Consider the following 20725-nt stretch of genomic DNA (forward strand, 5'->3'; position numbering starts at 1 on the left):
CTTTCTTCTAGCCGATAGCTATTTAGCAAGTGATAGCGACAACTGCATGAATGGGGAGCTGCTAATGACTTGATGTCGCTGGGCTTCCTCAAAAAATGAGAAAAGATGAATGCGTTGTACGATTTCGTTTCAATTTCCTCCACTTCTAATTCTCACTTTTTTGTACCACTTTTTTAAAAATAAATTATATTCTAGGATTTATAAATTAATATTTTGTATAATTTTTATGATAATTCGTACAACATTAAAGCACAAACTTTGCAAATAACTGCATATACATGCTTCAGGTTTACAAGGAACCTCGAAATACGGGTGTGCAATTACTACTTGCAATATTTCGCCATCTATTAACCTTTTCTATTTTCATTATTTTTATTTTCAACCCAAATTTATTTATTTCTTTCCAGTTTTAGAAACTTAAAAGTATTACTCAGCAAATCAGAGCTTGGAAGGCATCTAAACAAAACAAATCTGCCCAGAGCTTTAACTTGCTCGTGAAAATATACTGCACCCCACCACACAACTGTTACCCAAACAGTAGCGCCCCACAAAAAGTGAGATAGGAGGTCATAATTTCATCAGGACGTAAAACACACATAATATGTAAAAATGTATGCATGGGTCAACCAACTCCAGTATTCAGGTCGCACGGGTGACTAAAGAAAATGCCTTAGATACTAGTTCTCTCAGAATGGTCGAAAGAAAAGAATTTTGTTACGATATTATACAATTTACAAACTACCGTATTATCCAGTTTACCTTTAGAGTTCAAAATTTTGAGTAAAATGATATTTGCTAGCAATATAATACATATTTGCACTTATAAAAATTTAATCACAAAATAGCATTTTCTAATTTTCTTCTGAACAACATGTTATTCATTAATTTGGGAAATTCAGTCAGTTTGTCAACATGTAAATTCAGAACCATGATTTACAAAAAAGAAGGTGAAAAATGACAATCTGCTTAAATCTTCAAAAACAGTTGTCTCTGAAGTGGGATAAACAGAAATTTCTAATGGCGCTAAGTCACATTGTAATATTCCTTTAACGATTGTAGTGTAACAAACACCAAAAAATCGGATTTAATTCTTTCCTAAATTCATTTAATTAATTTATAAAAACATTGTCTCTCTCTTTCAGTAGCACATCCCACAACTTTGTTTCCTTGAAAATATAAATTAATTGTTCAATTCTTCAAACAAATTAAAGTACATATTTACTTCTGTATAAATGGCATTATTTAGGAAAACATCATCAGAATAAATTGTAGGGAATAGTTTTTTTAAATTATGTCATACAGCATTTTACTTACTGATAAATATAAAGAAAATCTAAATATGTGCTTCTACATCTGTTGCATTTACACTTTTAGCACTAATTTAGAATTAATTGACTTTTTAAGAGAAAACAAATGTCGCCCCCTTCCCCCAATATGAAATTGTTGTCAATAATAATTAAGCGATTTCAGAGTTGCATCAAAACAAGAAAACTTTCGTTCCTTACAGATTTATCTATCTTGCATTTCTATGTTAAAAAGTTGTATGTTCTCATCTTTATCATATTCGATTAGCTATAGAACGATTACGATGGCAACTTGTGTATTTGTGGGTTGGGGGGGGGCAATTTTACCTTACTTTTAAAAGTAAAGGGGCCTTGCCCTCTCACTTTTCAGAGTTAAAAATTAACAATCGACTGAAAAATTATTTCTACCCAACTAGCACACGATATCGTAGCGTCATCGCTGCGTCATCGTCATATATCGTTTGATCTTCTCGATATCGTATATCGTTTCTACTGTATAGAGCGTCGTCATCTCGATATCACTAGAAACGACATTATTCATAATTGCATGAATAGTCATATTTCATTGCTCTAGGGTTATTTAATGAATAAAATCAAATAAATGTTCAAAATAAACCAGTTAAAATTCAAAAAAAAAAAAAAATAAGAAATTTCACCCGGCTTTCACATCGTGTAAACGTTATAGCACGATATCGGATACTATATCGTTAGAACATTACCTTACTATATAGCAGGATGTCGTAAAAACTTTCAAACGTTATAGCTCGATATCGGATACTATATCGTAAGAGTATACCTTACTATATAGCAGGATATCGTAAAAACTTTCAAACTTTTGCAGCAGCGACATCGTAAGAGCGACATCCTACTGCATAGCATGAAGTTGTAAAAACTGTTTTGTGCGTGTCACTAAACGCAAAACGAAACAAATTTCAGGGAACCAGATGTTTAAAAAATATTTTAGAAACCAAACAATTCAGAAAAATTTCATAAAATTTTCAAGCAATTTAGAATTTGAAGAAAAAGAAAGTTTTCAATATTACTTTTTAATTATTTATTTTGTGAGCAGTAATTTATGAAAGGCTTCTGAATCTTTATCAGCTTAGCTTTGCAGGAAAAATTCTGTACATCATTTTTTAGTATTGAAAAGGGATGTAAAATTAAAATTCTCTCACATTTATTTTTAAGGGCAAGTGCTCAGAGTATATACCGCGCGATATACAATTTACCTGGGTATAAATTTTAAAGTAACCCCAATTTACTTCAAATACCCGTGTTTGTGAATATGATATTGTTAAGTTGGTTATAAAAATGATCATAGTTACTAAATAGTAGATTGGATACAAAGGATCATTTTTTTTATATTAACGATGAAATTAATATTTTAAATTGTTGTGTAAGAATAAATGCAAAAATTCCCATATATTTACGTATAGTGGAAAATTATAAATCAACAATAAATTCATAAAAAAACAACAATTCAATTTTTGTGAAAACTTACCATCATTCTTTTTATTTTATTTTGATATCATGTTTTTATCAAAAATACTAAACCAAATCACCAACAACAAAAAAAACCATATCAATCAATATTATATATATATATATATATATATTCAATTTGATCTATGCTTAAACAATACTTGAAATTGGATAATTCGTTATGTAATTAGTTGATATTTTGGATAGCATCGAAATGCGACGATTTCTCTGCTCATCTGAAGTGCATTCAAAATTTTAACGGCTATTTCCTTTGTTTTTTATCGAATGAAACGGCTATGTACCGCTTTATCACTATTGAGACGTTTGAAGATCACATGCTTGAAGAAACTATCGTTGATCCACTGGAGTTAATGACAGGATTAAGTAGAACAGTTCATAGGCTATATAGTTGAGTGTTCGATAAATTTCTTGGAATGTTGATGAATCGGCAAGTTCATGTTTTCTGGAGCAACATCAAGTGATTATTGAAACTTGTTAATTTTTGCGACTATAAGTAGAAATTGGCGTCTTGAAAAAAAACTTGAAGATGTTTTGCGGTTAATAAATTTCTTGGAATATTAAAGAATTGGCAATTTCCATGATTTCTGCAGCAACATCAAGTGGGTATTGACTTGTTGATTTTGCGACGAAGACCAAAAATTTTAATTCTAAATAAATATTTTCTTGATTATCATAATTGAACATTCATTAAAATACATATAGTCCATATCTTACTCAGGATGTTTTCAGATGTGGAAGAAACTTGTATTTTTTTCTTTTTAGCGGCTGGAACAACACACAAAGATTTCGCACCCACATCATGCTGCTTCTTCACGAGTACTGCACAGGACTTTTTTTGTAGATAAATCAGAATCACAAAAACGAAATGGCACAAGGACGCTGTGTCTCAATATCCAATCACATTGTTGCATTTAAAAAGTGACAGCATAAGACTCCACCCTTATTTTTTCAAATTTAGGTGAACAATTTTGGCTCGTGTTGGTGCTGCCCTCTATCAGTACAAAATAACAATATTTTAAAAATCCCAAAAAATAAAAATGTTAAAGTCTGATTCTTTAACAGATATCTTAATAGTTAATGAGCGAACGGGCAAGATAAACATTGGACTTTTTCCAACATTTCTGAATTTTATATATAGGGGGGGGGGGGAGAGAAGCCGTATAACCCCACACATTTTTGCATTTAGATTGTCACCTGAATTGCACAATTTATATGCTTGTAATATAAGACCGCCTTCACTTTGAAATGATCGTTTTTTTTCTTGTGTAATATGGAGACTGCCTGGTGAATAAACACTGGCACACTATTTGAAAAATTGGTTCTTTGTAACCCCAAAACAAGTGTCTGCAATTATATGCAAGTTCTGTGCTATAAAACGTTCAGTTATGCTGATTTATTTTGAAACATAAAGGAATTTATTCAATTCGTAAAGTATTTTCTAGTTGTTTCCTTTCTTGCTTGCATGCGAATAAAGCTGCTGGTTACCTCACCGAAGCATGGGTTAACCGTGCGCTCTATGAGAGCACCGGTTAAAAGTTTCCGCTGATGCCATCAGCTGTCATGTGACTTACCAACCGAGTTAACCGGTAGCTCTATTCAAATGCAAGCCCTGAAATGTATGGGATATTTTTTTAATCATTGAAATTTATGATTGACTCACTATTTATATTTTTTCTAACCACCACACAGCAAATAATGTTTGTTTGATTTGAAAATTATTTTTTAAATTATCTAAAATACATTAATACATTTTTATAAACTGTCTAATACAAACATCATTTTTTTGAAAATAATTTAACATTAAGAAAAAAGGGCTAGAATTAAGACATAGAGAGTTGCATTTTACAACATTTTTTTTAATTTGCACTTAGATTTCCAACCCTTGGATACCTGCATTTAATTCAAGGAATGAAGGCCAAGATCCAAATTCTAGAATGATTTGCTAGTAATAGATACTAAACAAATATTTGTGAAATCCCAAATAATTTTCTGGCTTACATATTTTGTTTTTGCTTTTAAATGATTTTTCTAACAACAAAAAACTACATATACTAATTAATCAATCTAAAATTATTTTTACCTTAATTTTCTAGATTTATGAGTCTTTTTAAAATATTCATAATATCTGCCAATCAGCAGTAAGAAATTACTTGCCCCTTGATAATCTTGAATGGGTTTCCCTAGCATCATAAGAATAAACTAAAAATAATTCCTTGTTTTACTCCAATTAATTTTCCTAACACAGTTTTCTTGCGGGTATTTTTTAGGAGTGCACTGCTCCTTGCCTCTTAAGTTACTGGTGATATGACATCTCTTTTGTGCTTCTCAAATATGCTCTACTTGCCCCCGTGAAGTTTCAACTAAGTTTCAGCACAAAAACAAATATACCTTCCCCCTGTTCTGTCATTAAGGAGGCAATTGCTTCTTAACTTTGAAAAATGAACGTTTTAACATATAACTGTACAGAAGTTGTTTTTGCTTGTTTTTGGATAAATTTACTTAAAGTGTTTTTCTTTGCTTTTACTACCTGAAAAAATTGAAATGCTAAGTATCTTTATGCACTTCAATTTGATTTGAATCAATGATTGAATTTTCTTAGTTCAGCATATTTTCTAAAATAAAAAAAAATACATTATTCCAAATATTTGTGTTTTGTATGCATATGTAAAAAAAATTAAAAAAAAACTCCTTTTCCATGACAAAATTGCCTTAGAAAAAAGTGTTCTTTGACTAAGGCAACCATACATTTTGTTTTCATGCAGCCTGTCTCGTTGTCTTTGTACATTGCATAGGGACACAGAAATTTCCCGTTTTCTGAAAGCTATCAAATTTCTCGTAATAAATTGAGGTTTGGGGCAAAACCTTTGAAACTCGAACATTGATGATAGAACAAACAGTGATCAAATTAGTCACATAAGTGTAAAAATATTAAACAATCCAGTAAAATAAGAAAAACTACAGGTATGACGCACATGGGCAAACTTAAAATTCCGTTCCTTGTTATCAGAATTTTAAGACAAAAAAAAAAAAAAAAAAAGAAAAAAAAAAGCAAAATCTAGCTCATAGACTAGCCAACCTAGCTGTTTTTTATAAATCACACTTGAAAAATTAAAAGAATGTCAAAGTAGTTATTATTATGACTCTGCAAAAAAAATTTGGGGATAGAAACATGAGGAATGCATTATCAATATTCAAGTGTATTAAAAGAATTGAATTAAAAATAAACTTCAAATGTACTCGAAGAAATTTCTTCTGCAGAAAGTATAACAGGACATGAGTTCTTCTTTTTAATATGTTCATTTCTGTTCTTTATATAGTAAGGACTAAGGACTCTTGTTTTTGCAATGACCATTTGTTATATAAATTTTTTTGGATTTCATTATCCATTCATGGTTCCTCATTCAAATTGGCAAACTACCAACCCCTTATGTACCACAGCAGTGGGTTTCCTGATGCTCACTAAGGCCATGTAGGCACAGCGAGGCAAAGTCTACAAGAGGATGAATACCGCTGCAGCACCAAGTGGTGAAGAATCAGACACACACACCTATTCCAATTCATCATTGCAAAAAACATGATTTGAATCCGAGACATTACAATTCAAATTTTTTTCTTTTTTATTTAGCACACTATAGCATAAAATTCTTCTGTGTCTCTTTGAAAGGGGGAGGTGGGGGAGGGCAAATCTGGTCATCTTATCTTACTCTGCAATATAACAATCAAACTATATGAGCAAATGCATATCTTAGAGCAGGAATTCGTAACTAGAGGGAGCAAGTCAAATCATTGGCTTCTGAAAAGCTGTGGCAAAGGTCTGAACTCACATGGTTCAACTTCGATGAATGGGAGACACATTTTTCGTGAAATCCGTTAAACAGACCTGATTTCGTCCAACACTTTACTTTGAAACACATCACGTGACTTCAGGATCCTGTCCTCAAGAATCGAACAGCTCACTCTCTCTATCTTTTATCCCTTCTCAATGATGCATGCAAATGTGTTCATATGCATGTGTCTGGTTATAAGTGAACACGCTCTAAAATCATCATTATGATTAGAAACACAGCAATTTAAGAATAAATGAATATTTCTTTTACATACACTATTGCACTTTATATTTGCTAAACCCGTGTGTACCATTTCCTACGACTGAATAATTTTTCCAAAACAAAGTTAGATTTACATGATAAAAACACAAGCATATGGCATCATAGAACTAAACCATATCATGTTAACAAAGAAATGAATTTAAGTAAAAGTTTTATTGACTATAATACTTTATTACTAAAACAACATATTTTAAACTATGATACTTTTACAAATATTTCTCATCATTTACAGTTAAGTAAATAAATACTAATAAGGACAAAACTGCAGTCTCTGGTCGTCGCATAACTAGGTCGTCGGTATATTGCTATGTAATTCTACCTCAGTCCTGGCTTGCGGGCAGCAACTTCACGATGAATACCCAAGTTTTGCTTTCAATTTGCAAGTTGAAGATGAAGAGTACCATTGCTGTAGTTTCTTGATGGTGTGCTATATTTACGGTAGCAACCAGTTTGTTGCCATATTCAGCTTCATTTAATGAACATCTGCCTTGAATCTGGTAATTGTCTATTTCATACAAATGAATCAATGAATGGCATAATTGCGATGTCTGTACATCGAAAATATAATATTTTCCATTACTCTCTTATATTTTCTTCTGCAAATTTAAATTTGTTTGATTCGTAAGTGACTTTTGACATTGTGCATCGTTTTAAATATTTCTTACAGCTGTATACAGATTAGAGAAGGCCAAAAAAAAGAAAAAAATCCTTCCGGATGCTACACTGGACTCATATCGAGCGGCCATAGCTTTAAGGCCGGCGCCTAAAAATATCATTGTCCAACACAAACTAACACATTTCTCGATCAATAGTTTCCAGTAGAACAGTTTCTTGACGGACTCCTCCTCATCTTGCCTTTTAAGCATAACTAAAACACCACTAGGCTTAGTCTCCGCTGAAAACTTCAACGTTGAGGCTGCAATGCTTTTTATTTTTCATTAAAAAATTTTTTGTTTCATATATAGTTATTTTGTTCAAATTCGGATGTTTCATTCCTTACCTTTTATTTTTTCAAACTAATTCATCAAAAGACAATAGACGCATTTGTTGGCGAAGATATAAAAGCATCGTTGGTTAATAATTCACAGGTTTAAGCAGTTGTTAACTCACAAGTTAAGCATAAACTATGGTCCCCCGTTTCATACACTTCTCTAAGAGTTTGTTCATTTTTGAAGCATTCAGCGGAAAATATAGGACAAAGGGTGAATCGTCATCCGCGATAGGCTTTATTTTTAAAACGATTCCAAATCGAAGAACTCAAAGTACCAAATCCAACAGCGATTGGATTGGATTGGATTGGATTGAAAAAGTTGAGTGGTTTTTGCCTGTCCTACGAGAGGAGGCTTGTACCACGGCAGGAAAAAAGGGAGGAAGAGCTCGGGAGATGCACGGGCGGGGGAAAAAAATTATTTAAAAAAAAAATGAAAAAATAAAAAAAAATATATATATATATATATATATATATATATATATATATATATAAACTCAAAAGCGATTGGAACAAGCGAGGAAGGTGCAGAATGCACGGATGGAAGAACAATTGGCACAAATACGAGAGATCACGTGGGCGAGAGGAGCATTGGGATCCGAGATATTGAGGCGAGTAAAAAGGGAACGACGAAGGCTGGAGAGACAGGGACATTGAAGCAGGAAATGGTCAATTGTCTCGATTTGATTTTACTAGAGTCCCTATATGAAAACGTAGTTTTCAGAGTTGCGACAACAGCTACGCTCGGAAAGCGCTACCGGTTACAGGGGGAAAAAAGGGTTGCCGCCGAGCTGCAAGATTGGCTCCTTGTTCGCTTTCGAGTTTCATTTAAAGAAATAGTCGCAAACGGGAGCGGAAAGAGTGGCTGAAACGGGTTCTGAAGGATGTAAGCAAGCGGATTCGAAAATGCATGCTGTTCAATAAGTGAAACGCTCGATTTTGATTCAAACATTAAAAAAAGACAAAATGGCCCTGTGTTGGCAGAATTAAGAGCAGATTTTTTTTCTTAAATCTTATTCTCTTTAATACGATCAATTTTAAATTAATCAAAAGATTCCGAGACAACGAAATTTATATAATAATTTTAATTGATTCAAAATGAATGAAAGAATAAAGACTGATTAAGAAAATGAAAATAAATAAATAACCAACAAATAACGAACATAAAACATTCCTTGTTTTTGCTACATTAAATTAAGCTTTAGAAAGATTTTTGAACATAGAAATATTTTTTATATTGATATCAAAAGCATTACTTATTTTTTTTCTATAAAAGGAAAAATATACAATTTTCTGATTTAAATGGAACAAAGTTTAACATTAGCTTAAAAATTCCGAAAGGAAATGTATGCCTGGGATGTCCACATACGGGGGGGGGGGGGGGTGCTGTTAGGGGTGTGGCACCCATGTACATGCAAAGGAAAGTTTGAAAGAGTAATACTAGAAATATGTAGAAGCTTAAAACAAGGTATCCTATCCAGGCCAGGATCTATACATTTTAGGCCTCCAGCAACAAAATCTGTATAGCCCCTCCCCAGAGGCCATCAGTGTATATTTGTAACGTTAAATAAGTCTTAGTGCTAGGTTTTTTCAATTTTTTTTCTTTAATTTCAGAGGCCGTTGAACCCCTTAACACGTGGGGCACCCCGCACTGCGGGGATCCTATCTCGCCCCAACCGACTCAAAAAAAAAAAAAAAAAAGAGATTAAGAACCTCTGAATATTTTTATGGTTTAGTGGGTACACCTAGTTAATAGATTAATTTGTATAAAGTTGAAAACTGAAATTATATTAATCAGAGGTCATTTTTATTTGAAACTAGATGCAGATAGAAATATTCAGAAATAAATTCATAGGCGGATTTAAGACTGAGTTCCTGGGGGGGGGGGGGCAGGATTTTTTTTTTTTTGAGCGACATTAAAATCCCCCCCCCCCCCCCCGATGTTTTGGTCTGTTTTCCTGTGATGTATAAGGCCATGCTTTACCTTTTTTTTTGTGTCGTTTTCATTAATGTGTTTTCATGCTGTCCTATTTGAATTGACATTAAGAGAAGTGACTGCTATCAAGAGAGTGATGCAGGGCTAACTTTTAGGTAGGACCAGGGAGATTAAAGGGAAGGAGATAAATCTTTACTATGCCAGAAGTGGCAACGTTTGTTCACTTTTTCCAGAGGGCGCTGTATGTGCACCGCTCCCGTCAATCGCAGCAGATCAATGTAAATGATGCTAAGTTTCTCATTTTTTTAGAGGCAGCTATTAAAGCAAAATAAAGAAAAAACTGCTGGAAATTGGTTGTAATAAGGGGCCAATATAGTGGACGATGTACGGCTTTCGTCTACAGGAAGTTAGCGCAGTATTTTGATGGAAAAATGTATTTTATTTTTCATCCCCAATTTGCCGAATTCGTCTGCTATTAATATTGCGCTGTGCGATGTTTTATTTTTTACGAGTGTGAATGTTTCTATTCCTGAAAATAATTGACGAAATGAGAATGTAGTAGAATTAATTACGTAAATACTTTTTTTAATTAGTTGTAAATTTCGTGACATGCTTCGAGAACTAATTAAAGCGAAACAATTTTTTGCTTTCACGACCTTTAACAGATAAAAATAAATGTTAATGTTCTATTCACTTAACTTCAAGCTGATATTGATTGTAATAATTTTATTCACGTGTTTACTCACTGCTTAAACAGAATTGTTATCATTATTTTTTATTATTATTGCATTTTTTTCTACAACCAAATCGGAAAAAAATCGGGAAACCTTTTTCATTTAAAAAATACACATGATTATTTTCAACAGAAAACCCCACAAACTATCTCAAAAAAGGGTTCCAAGGTATAATTTTTTTGAATGAATAAGGTTTCTCGATTTTTTTTCCATTTGGTTGTCGAAAAAAATTCAATCTGTTTAAGCAGTGAGTAAACACGTGAATAAAATTATTATAATTAATATCAGCTTGAAGTTAAGTGAATAGAACATTAACATTTATTTTTATCTGTTGAAGGTCGTGAAAGCAAAAAATTATTTCGTTTTAATTAGTTCTCGAAACATGTCACGAAATTTACAACTAATTATAAAAAGGATTTACGTAATTAATTCTACTACATTCTCATTTCGTCAATTATTTACAGGAATAGAAACATTCCAACTCGTAAAAAATAAAACATCGCACAGCGCAATATTAATAGCAGACGAATTCGGCAAGTTGGTGACGAAAAATAAAATAAATTTTTCCATCAAAATACTGCGCTAACTTTCTGTGGATGAAAGCCGTACATCGTCCACTATATTGTCCCCTTATTACAACCAATTTCCAGTAGTTTTTTTCTTTTTTTGCTTTAATAGCTGCCTCTAAAAAAATGAGAAACTTAGCATCATTTACATTGATCTGCTGCGATTGTCGGGAGCGGTGCACATACAGCGCCCTCTGGAAATAGTGAACAAACGTTGCCACTTTTACACTAGCAATCCCGTAGGACATTTCTCTCCTTCTTCCTACTCCGTGGGTAGGACATAGAATATTCCCTAATGTAGGGGTTCCGGAGGTTTGTCCCCCGGAGGAAATTTTGTAAAATGGATATAAAATTCTACATTTCGAAGCCTTATAAGGGTTAATTGGATAGACAAAAATCTCGGGAAAAAAAAGACAAATATATATATATATATATATATATATATATATATATATATATATATATATATATATATATATATATATATATATATATATATATATATATATATATATATATATATATATATATATATATATATATATATATATATATATATATATATATTAAGTTTTATGGTTTAAATGTGCTTTGTGATGTAAGTTAATACTTTAAAAGAAACGCTATACAGATTTAGAAAATATTTAACATGAGAGTAGCATACTACTTATTAGAACAATTCATAATTTATACACTTGATAAGAAATAAAATTGAAGCACACTTTGCTTAGGAGTTTCAAAGACTTGTCTAATTATTTTCAAGTTTTGGTTGGCTAGATTGGGTGTTTTGGCACAAGAGCCATAGTAGGTTATACTGCGGCAATTGTTTTCAAGGATTTTAGAACATTTAATAATTTAAGGCACGTCATTTGCACTCTTTTCAGTCTCTGAAATTGAGTTCTAGATTATACAATTGTACAGTATTATTCAAACTTTGTAAAAAAAAAACACACAGCTACTTTAAGTTTAAAAGAAAAAATTAACTATAGATTTCTCTCATTACAACAACCTTGTTTTTAATTATAAGCAGAGCAGAAAATGAAAAGGAATAGAGGTATTGTATCATTTTTCCGGGCTAAACAGATTAACAATATGCAGTAGAAGCAAGATAAAAGCAATCAATACAAAAGAATTTTCAAAATACTGCATTTGGGATTAAATAAATAGCAAGATATGAAACATATGAGTTACAAAAATTTATTTCAAGTAATATGTTAAAAAGTAAGCACCATGATTTTTACACTTTTGATGCGGGATGTAGAAAGGAGCTGAATTTGACATATTTTGGCATTCCTCCCTCTACCATTTGTTAGAAATTTTAAAATTTCAGGTTTGTAGCCACACGTTCCCAAATATTCAAGGTTTTCAAGCACTTGAAAATTAAATTAGTTTTTTCAAGCACTTTTCATTTTTTAAGGAACAAATTATGCAATTTTTTTGCGAGTTACGGACCTACTTCAAAGCAGTCGCCCGAAGCTATAGCTAATTTATCTTATAGGCAAATCTGGCCCTATACACTCTTACCTGCAGATTTTTGTAATTTTTACGAAAACTTTTCAGTTTTCACGGTTAAAGGATTTTTACAATTTTACCAATCTGAACGTGTGAATTCCAGAAAGTTCTTCAAAATCTTTTGTCTGTAAGAACACAAAATATCTCGTTTTTGAAGTCTCGCAAATTGAAAATAAACATTCTGAGAAAGAAAACAAATCATAACGAGTAGATCATTCTTTTAGCACAAATGGGGGAGGGAGGTTTCCTTTGTTTTAGGTTCTAATTTAATATTTGTCAATTATTATAAGTGTTTCAGCTGAATACATAGCTCGTTAAGCCTATATTTTCATTTATATACTTGCCCAAATGGTTTTCAGTCCAAAATAGTGAATATAGGCATATATTTAGCACCCCAGTGACAGCTGTACTATTTGTATTTAATGTTCTTTTTTTTTTCTCCCATCAGAAAAGGACATTCACTATTCTCTTCATTTTCATTGAACTATTCAAAAAAGAAAAATAATAATGATTTTTTTGTTTTAAGATTTTGGAAGATGTGTTCTTACTATTTTAAGTCCTCCCAAAACTGGGGGACATTGCCCCCTATGCCCACCCCCAATAAATCCAAAAATTAATCAAAATATAATAATTCTCCCTTCTGAACTAGTCAAAAAAGAAAAATAATAATGATTTTTTAAAATTTTTTTGGAAGATGTGTTGTTACTGTGTAAAGTCTTCCCAAAACTGAGGGGGCATTGCCCCCCTCTGCCCCCCCCCATAAATCCGCCCATGAATAAATTGAGAAGTTAAGGGGGGGGGGGTGTATTTTGACACATTATATTTTTTCAACATTCTTATATGCATAAGAAACAGATGTCTCCATTATTTTATATTTATTTCTTGAAAGTACACTATCCATTATTTGAAATTTTCAACAACATTTTTATACCAAAACAATACTAGAATGAAAGGTAGTTAGATAGTAGACATTTTTTTAATGAAACAAAATTAAAACAATTCAGAGCACCAAAAAAGGACTTGTACTTATTTTGAATTTTTATGACAAAGCAAAAACTAAAAATTGAAAACAATTTAGCATGAGGAAAACTCATTTATTTCATGCTTAGTTTTCAGATCAATAGCATGATCTTATTGTTGTAATCTTGTTGTTGTAAACAACATATATCTCTGTTGTTGAATTTACTTTTTGGTGTTATTGTATCTATAAACTTTATTTAAAACACAAAATTTTAAGCATTTTTATCCGAAAAAGAAAACATTAGTTTAATTAAAAACTTCAGTCACTTATGGGCTAATCTTCAAAAAGTGCAACTTTGCTGTCACATGCTTTTTACAGTTAAAACTAAGAAATAATTTATTATTTTTTAATTTCAGCAAAAATATATCCATTTAAATCTGCCGACAGTTTTTTTTTTTTTTTTTTTTTTGTAATAATTTTTCTCTTTTTTTTTTGGTTCGCAGCATGTGAATTCTCACCTCCATGTGTTAGAATTTAATTGATTCAAAATAAAGAAAGAGATAAAAAAAAGGTAAGAAAATGAAAATAAATAAATGAAGGGAAAGGCAAACGTTGTAAAGAGTTTTAAATCTAAAAATATTTCCAGTAACCATCTAAAAAGCAATATCACTAATTAAAATGGTTTTCTATTTAAAAAAATGCTAATTAAAATTGCATGTTTAAGTTTACCCTGTACAATTTTCTGATTTAAATGTGATTAAGTTAAACATTTAATTAAAAATTTGAAAGATAAATATGCAAAGGAAAATTTGAAAGTTCAATACTAGAAATAGGTAGATGGTCAAAACGAGGTAACCCCCCCCCCCAAAAAAAGAAAGAAAGAATACCAAGAACCTCTAAATATTTTAGTGGTTCAGTAGGCACTCTTGGTTAAAATATTAATTTGAATAAAGTTGAAAATTATTACTTTAATTTGATGTAGATAGAAATATACAGGAATAAATTGAGGAGTTGAGGGGGTGTAATTTGAAACATTACTTATTTTCAACTCATATGAATAAGAAACAAATGTATCCATTGTTATTTATTTATTTCTCTGCATCACATCATGCATCTATTACTTACATTTTGAACAATATTTTCAAATCAAAACAATATTATAAAGAAAAGAAAGTAGACACTTTCTTAATGAAACAAAGAAAAAAATCATTCCCAGCACCAGTAGTGAACTTATACTTATTTTCAATGTTCTTGGAAAAACAATGTTTACATTTAATTTTGACAGAGATTTTAAATACAACTTAGCATGAAGAAAACTCATTCATTCGATACTAACAGTTCAGGTCATTACAAAATAAAGATTACAACAAAAGTCTCTAATGTTCAATTTATTTTTGGTGTTGTTACATCTGTAAACTTTATTTCAAACATAGAATTTCTAAAATTTTTACACAAAAAAAAAAAAGAGAGAGAGAGAGAGAGAAAACAGACATTTTTCTCAATGAGGCAATTAAAATCAAATTCAGGGTACCAAAACAGAATTTGTAGTTTTTATAGATTTTGGGGCAAACTATTATTGTCAATAACTGCTTAAGTAACAAAATAAGCAAAGATTAATCTTTGTTTTCTGAAATGCAACGTAACTTTAAAATATTCACATGTTCAAAATGTGGTTATTATTATCAAATTTTTAAAAATTCTTTACTCCAAAGTATCATTTCCTAAAAATAATAACTATGGACAAAACACAAGTTTAATCAAAAATTTCAGTCACTTATAAGCATAAAGAAAATAAATTTTGTTATGGGCTTTATTCCCATCTACTCAATTAGGGAGTTTCGATTAGACAGGGCAAAATACACTGATGCTTGTAATTTGATTTCTTTTATACTATATGTGAAGTGAATGTTTGTGAAAAAAAAAAAATCTTTATTTGAATAAATTGAATTTTTTGTTCAGATTTTTTCAAATTGATTGCAATTCCATTCATTACCCTGTATCATGGATGGATGAACATGACCTATATTCCGACATCCTGAAAAATGCTTTCAGAATTTAGTCAGAAACAGGGAAGGTGCATTGACAGTCGGAAGTGGACTAAGATAACAGTTGCTACCTATCCCTTCCAAAATTGGAGTTATTTGCAGTTATTCAAATCCTGTCCTGTAGTTTAAGTGGGGAGAAAAATCTCTTTTTGAAAGGGGGGGGGGATTTCTGGATAACTACACAAAGAGAATAAGCATCAATGAACTGTTCATTTAATACTGAAATAAACAAACCTAAATATGAAAACAATATTTTTACATGACAAACAAGCATAAACCTTACAAGCATTTGTTTTACAAAACAAATTCAAAACTCTAAATTAAGAGAATCAAAACAGAATTCCAGCTATCTCTCAATTTCTGTTGCAAAATTATTGTTTGTTTTACCTCTTTACATTTCAATATTATTATACAAATGAATGATAATAAATATGATACTAAGCGTGACAAATCAGAAATACAGCACTGTTTGTATGAAGAAGATCAAAATTTCATTTAATTACACTATTTAGCATTTAAACACAGAATTTTTGTTGGTTTGTATGTCATTGTTGAACGTCCAAAGACCATTTCGGCAACAAATTTCCTGAAGTCATCAGCATAAAAAGAAGCATAAGAAACATGAATGGCATACTATGTATGGAAGTTTATTATTTTTTTAAACAACTTCATTAGTTTTGATAAAGCTGTCAAGCTAAGAAAACTTGGAAAATGATTTCTGGACATCCTTGTAAACTAAATATTGGAGATCATTCTATTATACAATTCTTTAAGCGAACAGTACAATTCTATCATGAGTTTTCTAGAACATCTGCATCAGGGCTATAAATTCAGCTAGTAGTTGAGCTTTCTTCAAGTTGCAGAATATCTGGAAGAAACTTAAAAAACATTAAGGGCAAATAAATTTAAAAGCAGAAGTAAAATTCTTCAAATGTGCTAAATTATCAATACGGCTGATTACAATTGGCAGGAATGTTTTTTTAAACTAGTTCATAAAATTATAAATGGAAAATAAATAAACACACTTTAATCGAAATAGAGCTGTATTTCAACTACTTTGCATTAAGTGTGTTGTAAAATTTAATTTCAAATAACTATATGTGTTTTAAAAACACTTGAAAAAGTAAAACACATATTACAGGGGAATATTTTACCTAATTTATCAATCTCTTTTGACTAGCATAGATTGTTTTTCATTTAATTATGTACATAAAATTATGTACATATTTGTTACTGTGCACCATCTTTGCTCTTAAGAAGAGAAATCATCAGTTTATGATGACTAAAATAAGTAATGAACGTTCATGATTCTAAATTTTTTAGGAACCGTGAGAAAACTTGCTTGTTATTTCTGCACCTCACTTAGGAATATCCACAGCAAAATTGTAGGGGGAGGTGGGGCACGTTGGACAGTGGGGCATGTTGTACGGGTTCCAATTATTTGAATAATGTTAATATTTTTTATTTTATTTTTTGACCAACAAATAGGTCCTATGGTCCTACAAATCCTATTAATAAAATCACATAGTACAGTTATATTGAACAAATTTTATTCCAGAAAGTGTTATTTCAGCAGTCCTGAGTACTTTTCAGAAAACTATGAATTAATTTTTTTAATGGTTTTAGTCAAGATTGTGGAAAAAAAATTGAACTCCTGTCTTAATCTTTTACGTGAATGCCACTACCTCATCAAAGCGCTTACTTGTGATTGTGATTGAAAAAATGTGAGTGCATACTAAAGAAATTAATTATAAACTGTTTTTGTTTGTTTTTAATATATAAATTTAAGTGGAGTAAAAATATAGAGAATGCAATATACTGATGCTTGAATTTAAATTCTTTAAAATAAAGCCACATTTTTTAGTAAATTCATTTATCTATACCTGATATTTCAGCTGGCCACATGAAGCAGTTTTGAAAGCCGTATGTTGGGCACCACTGTTTTAGAGCATTTGAATTCCCCTTTATTTCAATGTTCTATTTCCTGACAAAAGTATTGATTTTCTAAAGACTTCAACAAATTAAGATAAGCTCTGATAAATTGAATATTTATTTATTTATATATTTATTTTTATGAGTGGTTGAAATGAACTCGGATGCAATTGAATTACTTTTTGAGTGGGCGAGGCAAAATCATGAACATGTAATAAATGAATATAAATAATGAAAGAAAAATTACTTTTAAAGTTGATGCATTATAATAATAATATAAGAAAATAAATAACTCTGATTTAAGGAAGCAGTTACTAAACACTTTATTTTGCATTGGTTGAAAATAAATATCAAAATATCCAATATACAGTCGACTCCCGCTACAAAGCAATCCAACTTACGCGCAATGGCTATAACGCGATTTTTTCAACAATAAAGAACTTTTGAGCTAGCACGAATTCCTCGCCCGCAACATGAAAATTTTCGGAAAGGAACCACAGTGAGTAAGTTGTTTTCATGAACGGACCTTCATCCCTTTAGAATCACTGAGAGCAGACCAGAAGTACCCACACTGTACTAGTCTTTTATCGCTTATATAAATAACTACTTGTCATTTTCCATTATTTTTTTTCATTCTAAATGCAAACGTTAACAAAATATAACGACACCTAGGAGCGCTGCTTTATCTAAAGTTGGTGAAGATAGAAAGAAAAAGAGAACGTTTCTGACAATTAAAGAAAAGGTAAAGCTTCTTGAAAAGCTTAAGCTGAACCAAAAAATGCTTCGAAGGGTAGCACAACAATTAGGTATGACGGTATGAGTGAATCTTCCATACCTACAATTAAAAGTCAAGAAACGGAAATCCATAAAAGTTCACCCAGCAATAGTATCCACGCAAAATGCAAAAATTATGAAAATGGAATCTGTTTTTATTGTAAATTAAAGAAACCAGGAAGAGGGATAATGCCATAGATGGAAACTTTATAAAAGAACCAATGAAGCAACTGTATTTAAAAATATATTAGAATAACTGCAGCATAAATCATTATTTTCACTTTTTTAAGTTACAAATATCATTACTGAATCAACTGCACAGTACAACTATAGGGCATTTGTTCTCCTTACTACATGCCGTACGTACAGTACTGGTTTATTTTATGTCTTTCTTTCCCATTGATCATTGTTTTTGTGCATCATAGCAGTATTTTACGTTGAATAAAATGGCTTTTTTTAAAATACAAATGAAAATTGAGTTCTTTATGTAAGAAACAGTAAGGTATGGTGAAGAAAAGATTTTTAACTGTTTAAGGTTGTGTTTACACATGTCTAAAATGATTGGTTATGTTTATAAAAGTTTTTACATATACCGAAAGGGATTCCGAAAGGCGAAATTTCGACTTACGCGAGGGGTCTTGGAACGCATCCCTCGCGTAAGTCGGGACTCGACTATATATCAAAATATCGGATATTTTTGAACCCTGATCTTTACAGATAATCTCAAAACCCCACGATGACAGCCTTTATTTTAAAATGCAATTCCACACTAGTTAAAATTTAACTCCACATTAATCGAGATAGGATCATTTAAAAATCATTTTCCCACCAAATATCGAAATTTTTACGAACTTGATGTGGGGTGAGAGCTTCATGTACTTTATTTTTCTGCTGATCTAGAAGAGTAGAATTCTTCTAAAGTGTGATTAAAAGAAACAGGTTGTGTCATAATGACACACGATAGACGTGAAACATTTTAACTATTCATCAAACACTTTTGAACAGATTGTGTTTCTTATTCATATTTTTACATAAAATTATATACATGTGTCCACTGATAATGATCATCTTCTTCCTTCTTAAGAAGAGAAATGATCTGTTTACGATAACTAAAGTAAGTAATTACAAATGTACATATTGATCTCCGCGCTGCCTGAACGCAGTACATGCAACCATACAAAATGAGAAAGGAAGCGAGAAGAGTGTAATGTCTCACTTTTCTCCAATACCTGAAGGCAAGCAAGCCACTGCTTTCCTTCTAACCGACATTGCTTATCCCCACCACTTTTCGTCACACAAAAAGGTTGGATCATAACTTCAAAGCCCTCGCATAAAAAGTTTCACTTAAAAAATCCTTGATTCAGCATTTTATCATAAAAGTATTGATATTCCAACCAGCAAAACTTTAAATGTACCTAATTTCTGACAAACAAGAGCTGTGGCTGGGAGGACTTTTACAATCTCAAAAACCCATGATAACGGTCCTGATCTCAAAGGTAATTCAACACTTGTTAAAACTTAATTATGTATCAATCATGGCCATAATTATTAAAAATCATTTTCTCAATAAAAATAGAAATTTTTACTAACCTGAAGCGGAGTGATAGCATGAACTTTATTCTTCAGGTGATAAAGAAAGAGTAGCATATAAAGGAAATAACAAGGCAACCTAAAAATTAGTAAACCCTAATTAGAGCATAATAAAAAGTACCAACACACTACTTGAAACGAACTTAGAACATCTCAGTTTTCTGTTTATGATGGAACACACAGCGACTGACATGCTTGTTGAATAAAAAAAGAGTAAATTACAAAAAAAAAAAAATTACCTACAGTTCATTAAATTTTTAATAAAATAGTACATTTTAAATTGGCTCGCTCAACCTAAAAAATTTATAAAAACTGTGCCGTGTGTCAAGCAAGTGTTTTACTTCATATCCACCTCAAACGCTTTGGCAAATTCATGAGGTCACATTAATTTCATAATCGAACTGACATTTTTTAAACAAATTTTAACTAATAAACATTTAGCAGAATATCATAACAAAACGTTTCCATAAATCAAAATGTTATTAAAAGATACTGCCAGCAAGCACTGAAAGTCCTATAATTTATAAGCATTTTATTTCCTCTGCATCTCCTTTCAAAAAACAAAAATTTGACACTGTAAATACTTACGTTGCATAAAGTGAAGATTGCTTGAAGGAACATGAAAAACGATACATTAGTCAATTTTTGTCTAAGAAATGATCAGGAAAAATAAAAACCTTAACATTAAAACATAAGTTAAAATGGGTTTTAATATCAAGTCACATTCATTTAAAATAAAAATTTCCGCAGCATAAAGCATTTATAATACAA

This window comes from Uloborus diversus, chromosome 3 (assembly GCF_026930045.1).
Source record: "Uloborus diversus isolate 005 chromosome 3, Udiv.v.3.1, whole genome shotgun sequence".
NCBI classification, from domain to species: Eukaryota; Metazoa; Arthropoda; class Arachnida; order Araneae; family Uloboridae; genus Uloborus; species Uloborus diversus.